The sequence below is a fragment of the Tamandua tetradactyla genome, chromosome 14, assembly GCF_023851605.1.
Source record: "Tamandua tetradactyla isolate mTamTet1 chromosome 14, mTamTet1.pri, whole genome shotgun sequence".
Lineage (NCBI taxonomy): Eukaryota > Metazoa > Chordata > Mammalia > Pilosa > Myrmecophagidae > Tamandua > Tamandua tetradactyla.
The window spans coordinates 51,712,229-51,724,185 of NC_135340.1; the positions used below are offsets into that span (position 1 = coordinate 51,712,229).

Sequence of the window (11,957 nt, forward strand, 5' to 3'; positions counted from 1 at the left end):
CTATGAAGAGAAACTACTACTCAAGGTAACCGAGGGCCTACTGTTGAAAGACTTTCCTCTTTATATAGAGCTGAAAACTGTCTCCCAGTAATTTCCACCCGTGGTTTCTAATTCTGAAACTACGCACAAAAAGTCTATTTCCTTTTTCAGATGGCAGCCTTCCTGGTATTGAATGACCATTTTCTTGCCCTTCTTTTTCTTCTCTATTCTTTCTCATAAAAGCAATTTCTAGGCTCGCATTCTCTTAGCTATTCAATCTTAAATGGTTCCTAGACCCTTCTCCTGGAAGGCCTCCAGATGGTCAGTGTCCCACTTGAAAAGAATTGTACAGGAATGAATAAAATATCACAGATGGGCCTGCCCAGAATAGAGATCAGTGGGTCTCTGTGCACCCTTGATCTGGGCATTGAACTTCTATTACAGCTGATTAATCCCAAAATATTATGTTAAATGAGAAAGGCTAGACACAAAAGATTACAAATATTATGGCTCCATTTATATGAAGTTGAAGAATATGCAAAATGAATCCCTGGTTATGGAAATAAAAAAGATTCTTCTGGGGAGAGGAGGAATTGATTGGAAATGGGGTACAAAGGAACTTTCTGGGATGATGCAAATATTTCGTGATTTGTTTGGGGGTCATGGATACATGGCTATACAGTTGTCAAAATTCATCAAGCCCATCACTGATCTGTGTGACTTTAGTGTATACAAGTTATACCTTAATATAAAGAAAACAAATATTTTTCATACAGTAAACCACTTTTTTTCTCAAATTTTCTTTTCATTTCTCCTACTTGAGGTATTTATAAGACAACAAAAGTACCGGCAATGTATCAAGAAGAGCAGCTGCCAGTTTTTCTATTATTAGTCAATTAAGCTTACACAAATTTGCCCTCCCCATCATATGATTCTACTTTCTGTTGAACACACATGCAAAAGTCTCAACCACAAGTAATATTTTAGTGCCAGTCACTTTCAAAAAAAGTAATTGCTCCTTGGTATTTTATTAAAATACAACAATTATAATATGATTAGAAAAATAGTTTTATTGAGCCAAAACAGGACTTAAGTGTCCTCAGAATGATATAACTGAGAGTTAAGAGTTAACAAATAATTACAGCTACTGAATCATTACATAGATGCTTTTTTACTGTCTAGCATATTGGAGAGTAGCCAAAAGTTAATACCTGAAACTACTGAAACTCACAGAACTATCAACCAGATCACTTTTGATATTTATGATGCCTTATAATGTAACTATACAATCTTTACCTTGTAAATGTAAAACCTCATGATAATTCATGACTGGACCCCCTTATTTACTTCACAACTTTGAAGTCTTGTGATCATGTAGATAGTCCCTTAATGTTTATTAATGAAGGAACTTGTGTCAGCTCAGAACTAACCTTCTCAATTCTCAGCCTATCTTACTAAAAAGTTAGTTTTAACAAGAATTCGCCCTCTTGACATGTGTAGCAGCTTAAACCTTAACCTATAAGTGAACTTATAATACTATAAGTATTATATATACTCATTATAGTACTCATTATATACTCATTATAATACTAAAAATCATACCCATCATGTTAAGCTCACCATTTTCTTATATATGCTCTGTGACTCAACATGTAATTAATCTGCACACACTCATGATTAGATTATCTCTAACTTCATCATCTCGAGCCATATACTCATTATATTAAACCTGTGTGTCTTTGTTTGAAGATTATAAAACTTTTCGAGGCGGGCAGTGGTGGCTCAGTGGCAGAATTCTCTCCTGCCATACCAGGGACCCAGGTTGGATACCCAGAGCCTACCTATGCAAAAAACCCCAAAAATCTCTTTGAGTTACTGCAGTTTGGGAAGAGATCTGAGGTCCATAAGCCTCCTGTTCTCTTTGCTTTATGCTTTGCAATAAAGCTCTTCCTCTCGTTGAAACCCCAGTGTCACAGGATTGGTCATTGCATTCATCAGGCAGAATACCTGTTCTTTGATCAGTATCAATAGGGGAAGCATTACCTCTCAAACAAATGTTAATTAAATAAAAGCAAATGATAATGGCTAGGCTTCTCCATAGTTTCTGCAGTGTGAAGATAGGTCTGTAATTTAAAGTTTCCAAAGTTTTTCTACGCTATTTTCTGACTGTCAGAATTTGAACATTAGCTTAACCCACTAACCAGCCAAGAGGCTGAGGGTTTCTAGTTTTCAGAAAGAACTCTCACTTTGGTCAGGATTTGGGATCACTTTCAAAGTTTATTCTCCAAATGATCCAAAACAGAATAAAAAAAAAAGCCAAAGACACTCCATTACCCCAGTTTTATTATGAGAAAAACAGCAGATAAAGTCCAATAGAGGAGCAACCTATGAAATGGCTGACCAGGACCCTTCAAAATAGTTAAAGTCATCAAAAACAAGGAAAGTCTGAGAAACTGCCATAGCCAAGAGGAGCCTAAGGTAGATGTAATAGGATATCCTGGAAGAGATCCTGAAACAGAAAAAGGGCATTAGTTAAAAACTAAGGAAACTGAATAAATTATGGACTTTAATAATGATGCATCGATTTTGGGGGGAAATACATAGTCATTAAGGTATCAATTTTAGTCATTAATTGTAACAAATTGTTCCAACCCAACTCAACCTAAGACCAAAAAACATGCCAGGCAGAAACATGCCAGATCTCTTATAAAGTTGAAGAGATCCATAAGATTTGGTTACAATGGGGTTTCAGCAGATTTTAGCAAGATTTGGTTCAGCAGAGTCTTGCAAGTGCTGGTCACCAACAGTGATAGGGAGGCGACCTTTGATGTCCTTGCTTTGGTCACACAGGCTGCTATAGGCTTAAGGCTTCATTCATTCTTTTTCCTGAAGGGAGGAGGCTCTGACCCTTGGGTAGCCACAGCCCACCCCCAATGCAGCAGTTGGTATTAACCACAGGACAGACACTGCATCCATATTCCACTAGGAGAACATTAGGAATCCCTCATACAGAGATAACAACCTAATAAGGCAATGCTGCCATGGCCAAGAAAGGGAATTAAACTGTTCTACTGACATCTGAGTGGCTGGTGGCCTGTGTGCTAATCCATCAGTATACCAGGCAGTCTTAGGTATATAGCCACATATGTCAATGGTGGGCACAGAGACAGCCACTTTGGGGGGATCAACAGGGAGGGGCAAGCATTGTTCTTCTGCACAGGAAACTAGTCTCAGGGTATCATGCATTTATGCACTAAAGGGACTGTTGTTGGAAATGCTGCCCTGTAGTAGATAAGCTTTCCATTTCAATAATGTGCTTAACTGTGCACTGTCAGAGTGAGGCTTAGTGGCAGTGTCATGTAACCCCTCCTGTATGGGGATGGCTGTTCTTAATTTCATAGAGCATGTCTGAGTTAGTCCTTCAACAGCAGTAAGATATTATAGGTAGGACACAGTTGTTTTTCTAAGGAACTGTACAGCAGTTTGACTCCTTTCCAGAGCCAACACCAAAAGCTGATGGGAACTTGCTTTACCTTTTTCCTTTACCACAAGCCCCACCTAAAGCCAGTAGTGGTACTGGCCATATCTAATTCACAAGGCACGTCTGAGTACACCCCCCATAATGCCTTAACTATAGCCCATTTAGCTTTTTCAAGAGCAGTATTCCCAGGAATGGCTTTTCCTAATCGAAACACCACAGGTGAGGAATGAATGGTTTCCAATACCCCAACAATCCCAAGAAAGCCTTTGGTTGTTTTGGTATGTGGCATAGGAAAACATTGTTCCTTATCAATTACTATAAAAGAAATAAATTTTGCCTTTCCCAACCATACAATACCTGAGAATTTGACATGAAAGTCAAGGCATTGCAGTTTATAGCTACTAATTGACCATCCCTGAATGTTAAGATGGAATAGTAGAGAACCTGAAGCTTCTTTTAGTTCTGGAAAAGAGTTACTGGTTAACTGCATGTTAATTCCTTGTAGTAAAGAGGCAACCTTTGGAACCATTGCATACAAAGATGGCATTATTTTATTTTCTGCTTCCCAAGCTTCTTTTTTTTCTCCTCTTCATCATCAGATAAGAATCTATTGCATTTCAAGCCTTTGGGTCCCAGTCAGGGGAAGTCAGGATCACATCACTTGCCCACTGGCCAGTCTATACTCTCTTACTCTAGCATACCGGCATGCTAATATTCCTAAACTCCTGTCTACATAGTGTGTGGCCTCTCATCCAATGTATCCTTTAAATCTACTGATTTGTCTGTCTTTCTGAGACAGCATGTTGTAGCTGGCCATAATGCACACAACAACGCCCAACCAACTGCAGCACAGTCAAGCAAGTAGGTGGCCCTTCCCCTCATCAAGGAAGCAGGCCACCCTGGGATTGCCCCTGTGGACTTGCAGATTTCTCTGTCTTCCTTGAGACAGTCTGCCATGGTTAGCTATACTGCACCCAATGACCAACCAACTGCAGTCCAGTCAAGCAAGTGGGTGATTCCTCCCCACATCAAGGAAGCAGGCCACCCTGGGATGACCCCCACAGAGTCTCCCTTCCCAGTACTCATACCTTTTATGGCCAATGGTTTTTTGGTCTCCTGGCTGGCTTGCCAAATGTTCCAACCCAACCCAATCCCAAAACCAAAGAATACAGCAGGCAGAAAACTACCCATGAGTTTTAGTTTGGGACTTACTAATAGAAGAATCTTCCCTATGGTGGCTGATTGGGAAATGAAAGTCAGCATTCTGCCCAGAACCAAAAGGATGAGGAGTGTCAAGGGGGAAGCTTATACAGTTTAACAGAGTCTATACAGTTTAACAGAGTCTCACAAGATTTGTTTACAATGGAATTTCAGCAGAGTCTTGCAAGAGTTGATTACTAACAGTGATTAGGGGAGAGGACCTTTAATGTCTGTGCTTTGGTCATGCAGTCTGCTATGTGCTTAAGTCTTCATTCATTTTTCTTCCCTAAAAGAGGGAATCCTGACCCTGGCTTGCCACACAAATGTACCATATTAAGCTAAGATGTTAATAACAGTGGAAACTGGATTCAGGGTATGTGGGGACACTCTTACTATCAATATTTCTGTAAATCCAAAATTAAGTTAAAAACAAATGTGGCTGCTAAACAGCTCACCTAACATAGAAAAAGTCTTTTAGAAAGTTATACATCAAAATGTTTACAGAGGTTATGTTTTAGTTCTCCAGGGCTGTTAAGACAAATACCATACACTGGTTGACTTAAAAAACAGAATTTATTGTCTCTCAGTTTTGGAGGCTAGAGACCCAAACTCAAGGCATCAGGCCCAAACTCAAGGCATGCCTTCTCCCCAGAGTCTGTTACAGCCTGATGCTGACTTGTGGCAATAGTTAGGGTTCCTTGGCTTGCATCTCTGCATCTCGTCACATGGAAATCTCTCTCTCTCTTGTGTCTGTCTTTCCTCTTTCCACTGACTTCTGGCTTCTGGTTCCTCTGGCTGCATCTGAATTTCTTCTCTTAATAAGGTTATATGGATTAAAAACTGTCCTCATTGAATAGGATTTTAGAGGATCTTTTTCACGAATAAATCCACATCTTAAGTGATAATACATCTCCAAGGAGTCCCATTTACAAATGAGTTCACACTCAAAGAAATGCAAATAAAAGTTAAGGGCATATCTTTGTTGGTGAACATAATTTAATCTACCACAGGTTATATATTTTTGTGGTAGGAATAAAAGTTTTTTCAACAAGCAAACAAATCAGCCATAGAAGCAAATGCCTATAATCTGTATCCTTCTTTGGCTCTTGAGGAGGGCAGTCAGTCTGAGTCCCTGAGTACACACTTTAACTAGGTCTTCCACCCCATGATTATGCAGTGGAATTTTGATCCCAAATCAAATACTCTGCATTTCACTATTTGGTAATGCCAGTCATTTTGATACTAGCCATTTAAACTGGTATCAAGTGACATCTCATCATGGTTTTAATTTGCATTTTCCTGATGACTAATGATGTTAGCAGCTTTTCATGTGCTAATCGGTCATTTGCATTAAAAAAAAATTTATTTTGCAAAGTTCTTCCTTCTGGGGACTCAGCCTCTCCTTCCATCATTTCGATCCAGGTCTGAAACCTGGATTAGGTGCAATAACTAGGTAAAGGATAGGAGTTTTTATTGGGACGACTGCTCTCAGCGCCTGATGGTAAACTGAAGAGTACACTCGTTGGCTGTTCATATGTTTTGCCCTGAGGGAAGCTGTGTTCTTATTAATAATTTCCACAATTCTCTGAGGGTCTGGCACTCTAGGCTCAGCTCCAACCTAGATGCTCATCTGATTTTGGACAGTTAGACACCAACATTTGGCCTCAATTTGGTAGGGGGGCAGGGGTATCCTTTCATCCCTGTTGCTATCAGCCTAGTTCTGTGATAAAATTATACAGAGAAAGCCCTGGAGTCCCCTCAGAGCCAAAAACTTGTGTCCTAATTCCTCTTTGAACTCCCTCTTGGGTTTCCTCTTGACACATCTTTTGAAATTTGAAATCCTCACCAAAGTGACCGACCCAGATAGCCAAGCTAACCCAAAGTTCATTGTGTTTAACTCAATGCAAAATAAAGTTCACCTGTCCTAACTTTTCTCTATAAGATGGACAAAACTTTATCCAATCATTAGAAGTCAAGTTAACTCCCTTCTTATGTCTGTAAAAATCACTTATCATTCCTAAAACTGGAATCTTCTTCCATTTTTGCAAGTGATCTGGCTTTCTTGTTGAGCACTTGCAAAATATATGGACAGCCAACGAGTGTACTCTTCAGTTTACCATCAGGAGCTGATGTTAAGTGGTGTTCCCGCTTTAGTGGTGTTCCCAATAAAGTGCTATAATCTGAAAGCTTGACTCTGATTTGTCTTTTGACATCTGTAATGATCTTTCTTACCATCACATCTGACTTACAAAAGAGAGCCACCATCAAATCCTTAGTGATGCTGATGTCCCTCTTGTCGTCAGTGCACATTTTACATAATCATTTGGTGTATATATTGGCTTATCAATATATATGCTCCAGCATGCCCACATTGATCCTTTCCTCCAGAGTCTGCTGTGGTAATTCTGCATTTCAGCCTCACATAGTGGGGGCCAACAATTTTCCATACATCTAGGCACCAGCCTGGTAGTGAGTATACACCATTTCCTGGAATGCTAACATCGGTATTTTAAGGGAGTGCTCCCAAATCAATAAATTTTTCCAAATGCAGTGTCATGTTCTGGCTTCCTTGCTTAGGTACCCTTAGAATCTAGTCCCACTGTGTACATGGAAGTAGGTCCTGTAGCTCCTTTGGGGATATAGTGCCTTTTCTGCCCTAAAAGGTTGGCTCTTCTGCAGCTTAACTGGCCAGGAGGGGAGAGGGAGAGCTTTGCATTGTCTTCAAGCAAGGGGGTCGTCCTAGCTTTTAACAGAAGGGATTAGATCATTCTTAACGCTGAGAGAGTTTAAAGGAAACTGAGAATTCAAGAGTTAGGGGGATTTTGGGCGGGCCATGGTGGCTCAGCAGGTAACAATGCTTGCCTGCCATGCCCGAGGACCCGGGTTCAGTGCCTGCCCATGAAAAAAAAAAAATAGTTAGGGGGAAATCATCCCAGATATTCCCATTTTATGGGTCAATATTCATTTTTCCACAGCTAAATCCCTGTTGTAGGCAGAACAGATCTGCTTTAATTGGAAATTTTAACTTTCATTTGACCTTGGACTGCACATATTATTAAGGCCTGGGTTTAGTCTTTCTCTGCTCTTCCTTTTCAGGAAAGAAATGCCTATAAATTTGCCTTCGTGAAAGCCCTTTGGCTTTATCACTTGGCTTTCAATTGCTTGTTAACTGCTCACATAAGCCTTCTTTATCTTTCTTTTCATGGGCGGGCAGAGGGAATCGAACCCAGGTCTCCAGCACGGCAGGTGAGAACTCTGCCTGCCAAGCCACCATGGCCCGCCCCTAAGCCTTCTTTTGTAGGGTTTCAGTCGAGTTTAGCAATAGGCATCCTATCTCATGGTCCTTACAGTTACGATTTTCTCCAAACTTTCCTAACGCCAGATATACGGCACCAACCATAGTTCTCCCTTTTACCTGCTAATTAGGAATTAGAATATCCTAATTCTTCACCGGGAAGGTTTTAACTTTGGAACCAGGGGACTATCTGTTCCTCACCTGCCACCGGTGATGCGGTGCTCACTGAAGGCTGTGTGATGAGTGACTCAGCACTGAGAGACAATCTTATCACCTGTTTTCTTGGACCAATTCTCTGATACCAAGGGTCACAGCCTGGGCTCTCTGGGAAGCAGACTGTGAGATGAAGTTGAGGGCCCAAGATGTTTATTAGGGAGTGCCCTTGGGGTCAACATCCACGACAGGGAAAGGGAGAATGCAGGATTGGGGAGTGGGAGAAGTCATTTACACTTCTTTATATTATTATAGTTGCACAATAAATGTAGAAAACTTAGAAAATGAGGTAAAAATCCCCCACAAACCCAATACTACTAATCTTTTAAGAAATATTTTTATACATATTCATATAAATATATAGTTTCTTTTTAAAAAAGGATTTCACACTGTATATATTGCTTCATAATCTACTTTTCTCTTTCATGTATTATGAGCTTTTTCCAAGACAACAATTAGACATCTACTTTAGCATTTTCATGGCTGCGTAGAGAGGCTTCCACACTACATGGGAAGTTGTACAATGATGTCTAAGGGAACAGAGTCTGGAGCAAGACTGCCTGGGGGTAGATCCCAGCTCTGGCGTTTACTCGCTTTATGACCTGGGAGAGTTAATGAGCCCTTTACCTCAGTTTCATCATCTATAAATGCAGATGGTAACTCTAGAACTTATCTGTTGTGAAGGTGAGATGAGCTAATACATGCAAAGCATTAGGGACAGAGTCTGGCATCCAGTAAATGCTATATAAGTGCTTTTAGTTCTTCATATGGAAACATCATTTTACTACCCCCTATTTTAAGACATTTTCTCTCATAAACAATGTTGTGATGAATATCCTTTCTCTTGGGGAAGGGTCAGGAACACTTATTTGCCTGTTTTGCTCAGAAAAAATTCCTAGGTTTAAAACTGCTATGTTAAAAGGCAAGTGCATTTAAAAGTCTTTCATTATTTATTTCAGTTAAACCATCCAGAACATTGCATCAATTTGCAGAACCATCAGTACTGAATGAGAGTTTTGGAATGTCTCTTTCCTCTTACTATCTCCAACATAAGTAATATTCATTTAAATCCTTGTCCATGTGCTAGGTGAAAATGAAGTTTTAATTTATATTTCTTTGATTGTTGGAAAGGTTACATTTTTCCATATCTTTATTTGCCCATCCCAATTCTTTCGTCAACTGGCTACATGTAGTTTATTTTTCTATGGAGTGCTACCTTTTCTTTATGGATTTGAAATAACCGCTTATGCATGAGATTGCTTTTTGTCTTATTTTGCAAGTCTTAAATACAAAGCTAGCATGTGACACTTAAATTTAATATTGAATTAAACATTAGAGCTGTGTTTGATATGAAAGAGAACAATTGGCTTTTTTCTTTTTTTGCATGGGCAGGCTCCGGGAATCAAACCCAGGACTCTGGCATGGCAGGTGAGAAATCTGCCACTGAGCCACCATTGCACAACCTAGCAACTTGCTTTTAGTGATTCTTTTTAAGTGGACTAGATCCCAAAGTCTAGGAATATATACCACATAGTGAAGGTATATGGGCATTCTTTTTAGTCTTCTAACATTTTTTGGTTAAGTTTGAAATTATATCAAAATAAGATGTTTCCAAAAAAAAAAATTAAAAAGCCATTGGTAGGTTACTTTGCCAGGCCAACCCAGCCACTAAATACTCCCTGACTATTCTATTTCATGATGTTTATGACTGCTGTATAGGGAAGCCCCATGGTCATCTCTATGAGCAGCCTGAGTCAACAGTCTATGAGCTACTCCTGCCCCTGCTGACACCAGCTGCCTAGAATCTGTCCCTCCTTTGGTTAGAACCACACTCTCTTTTATTGTGTGCTAGTATATCCTGCTGGGAATGGTAAGAAGCTAACCTTCAGTGACCTCGTTGGTTAGGGAGTCTCCTCTTACTTCCTACTAGCCTCAGGAGGGTTGGAGGGAGCAATATTGCTTGCATTTGCTTTCCTCATCCCTTAGGAATTCTTGGACAGAGGTTCACTCAGAGGAGAAAGACCCCACTCTTAGTTCCATCTCCACAACTAGAAGGTTAGTCCTTTGTCAGACTAACATACTCACTGGGTTATGCTGCAGAAACAAACGAATCCCCAATTCTCTATAGCTTAATTCAATGGAGATTTCTGCTGCCTATCCCATGTGAGGAGTGGAGGTTTGAGGGTCAGGTAGTGTGGGGGTGAGGCAAAGGCTCCACAAACTTGCTCTGAATCTAGGCTGAGTCTCTTTCATCTCTCATATGGCCGGCTACTGGGATTGGGAGAGAAGAATGGAACCTTAAAGTCACTTTGCTCTGCTTTGGCTCTAAAGCATCACATAAGGCTTTCACTCAGTTCCATTGGGCAGAACTAGTCACAAGGCCTGATGACTGGAGAATGTGCTTCCCAGAGCTGGTCTTAGCAGTGTACTCTTTGTACTTAGGCCCCAAGACATTAACCAAACCTCCGTTCTGCTTACAGGAATAAGATAACAGAACACCATCAAAACACCTTGCTGCCCAGTGAATCAGTGACCCTCTCCTCAAAAGACAAAAGTTTGAAAAGAGGTATGAAGACCCTGAACGCAAGAGATTGCACATCAATATCTACAGCTGATCACTGAAGCCGGACAAAGACGAGCTTGAGACAACACAGGACGGAGACATCGCTTGTGTCCTCCTCACAAAGCTCCAACCTCATCAGTGACCTGACAAAAATGAATCATGTGGACATTACTTACTTTTTGACCCTTATCTCCTTTCCTTTACCTATTAAAATCCCTAACTCATGTCTCCCACTTTGAACTGGTTTGGGGACAATCCCTCCACTTCCTTGCAAAGTTCACTTGCAATAAATCCCCTTCACACTGAGAGACATGTTTTTTCTTTGAAGCACGGGGTCAGGCCGTCCTTCTGAGGAACGAGAGTGGGGCTTGCGGTACCAGGCCCCACCTAACCGCAAGGTGCAGGGAGAATGTGGGTTTGCCCAGAAAACCTGTCGCAAGTGCTGCTGTCTCTGCCCGTTTCCAACATTAGTCTCTGACAACTTTCCCCTCCCAGCAATGTCATTAAACTTTCTGTTAAATATCTGTTTTTCCAGCTAGATTAGAAGCTTTGGAGGATCGAGACCTTGTCTTTTGTTCACCACTGGATTTTTAATACCTCTCAAAGTGTCTGCACACAGTACACCAAGAGAACTGTGACCTTCGATGCCATCTGGTGGCAGCATATATATATATATTACAGGAGCAGTTACTTTTAGATTACGTAGACTGAAGACTCAGGCTTCAGCGCTTTTTGGGCTGGAAGGCACAGGCTGGGGGTATGGAGAAGTGGGATAGGGTGTTAGAAATGGAAGAGATTTCAAAACCTCAGTAGATCAGCGCTCAAAGAGTGAGAATCTCTGGATATCTTCACCGTCCTTTCTTTTCTGGTCCCGCCTCCGTTTCACCTCCTCCCTAATTTGGCTGGCGAAAAACCTATAGAAGTAGTCTGGGTTTTCAGTGTTACGAGACAAAATGAGTTAAAATGGCATACCAAATAAAATGCAAAGCTCTATCCGCAGCTGCAATGCCGCCTGGAGAATAAACTGGTTTACTGATTTACCACAACTTCCTCCAGGAAAACAACTAACTCCCTCCCTTCCCCACTACCAGGGAACAGAAAAAAACTAGGGACCATTTATTTATTTATTATTATTATTTTTAACAAGACAGCGCTTTTTTAGGTATCGTGTTTCAGTGGGTTTTGGCAAGGTTGAAAGCATCTGAGGTAAAGAACATGTTAAGGAG

General features: G+C 40.7%; 1 long non-coding RNA gene across 1 annotated transcript in view; it reads left to right on the forward strand.

The window, feature by feature from the left end:
• The window catches only part of LOC143655107 (uncharacterized), a 39,395-nt gene extending 28,408 nt beyond the window's left edge, over positions 1-10,987 (forward strand). The window contains exon 3 of the long non-coding RNA XR_013162052.1: positions 10,649-10,987. This is a non-coding gene — a long non-coding RNA (uncharacterized LOC143655107). The remainder of the gene's footprint in view (positions 1-10,648) is intronic.
• Positions 10,988-11,957: the final 970 nt, after the last annotated feature.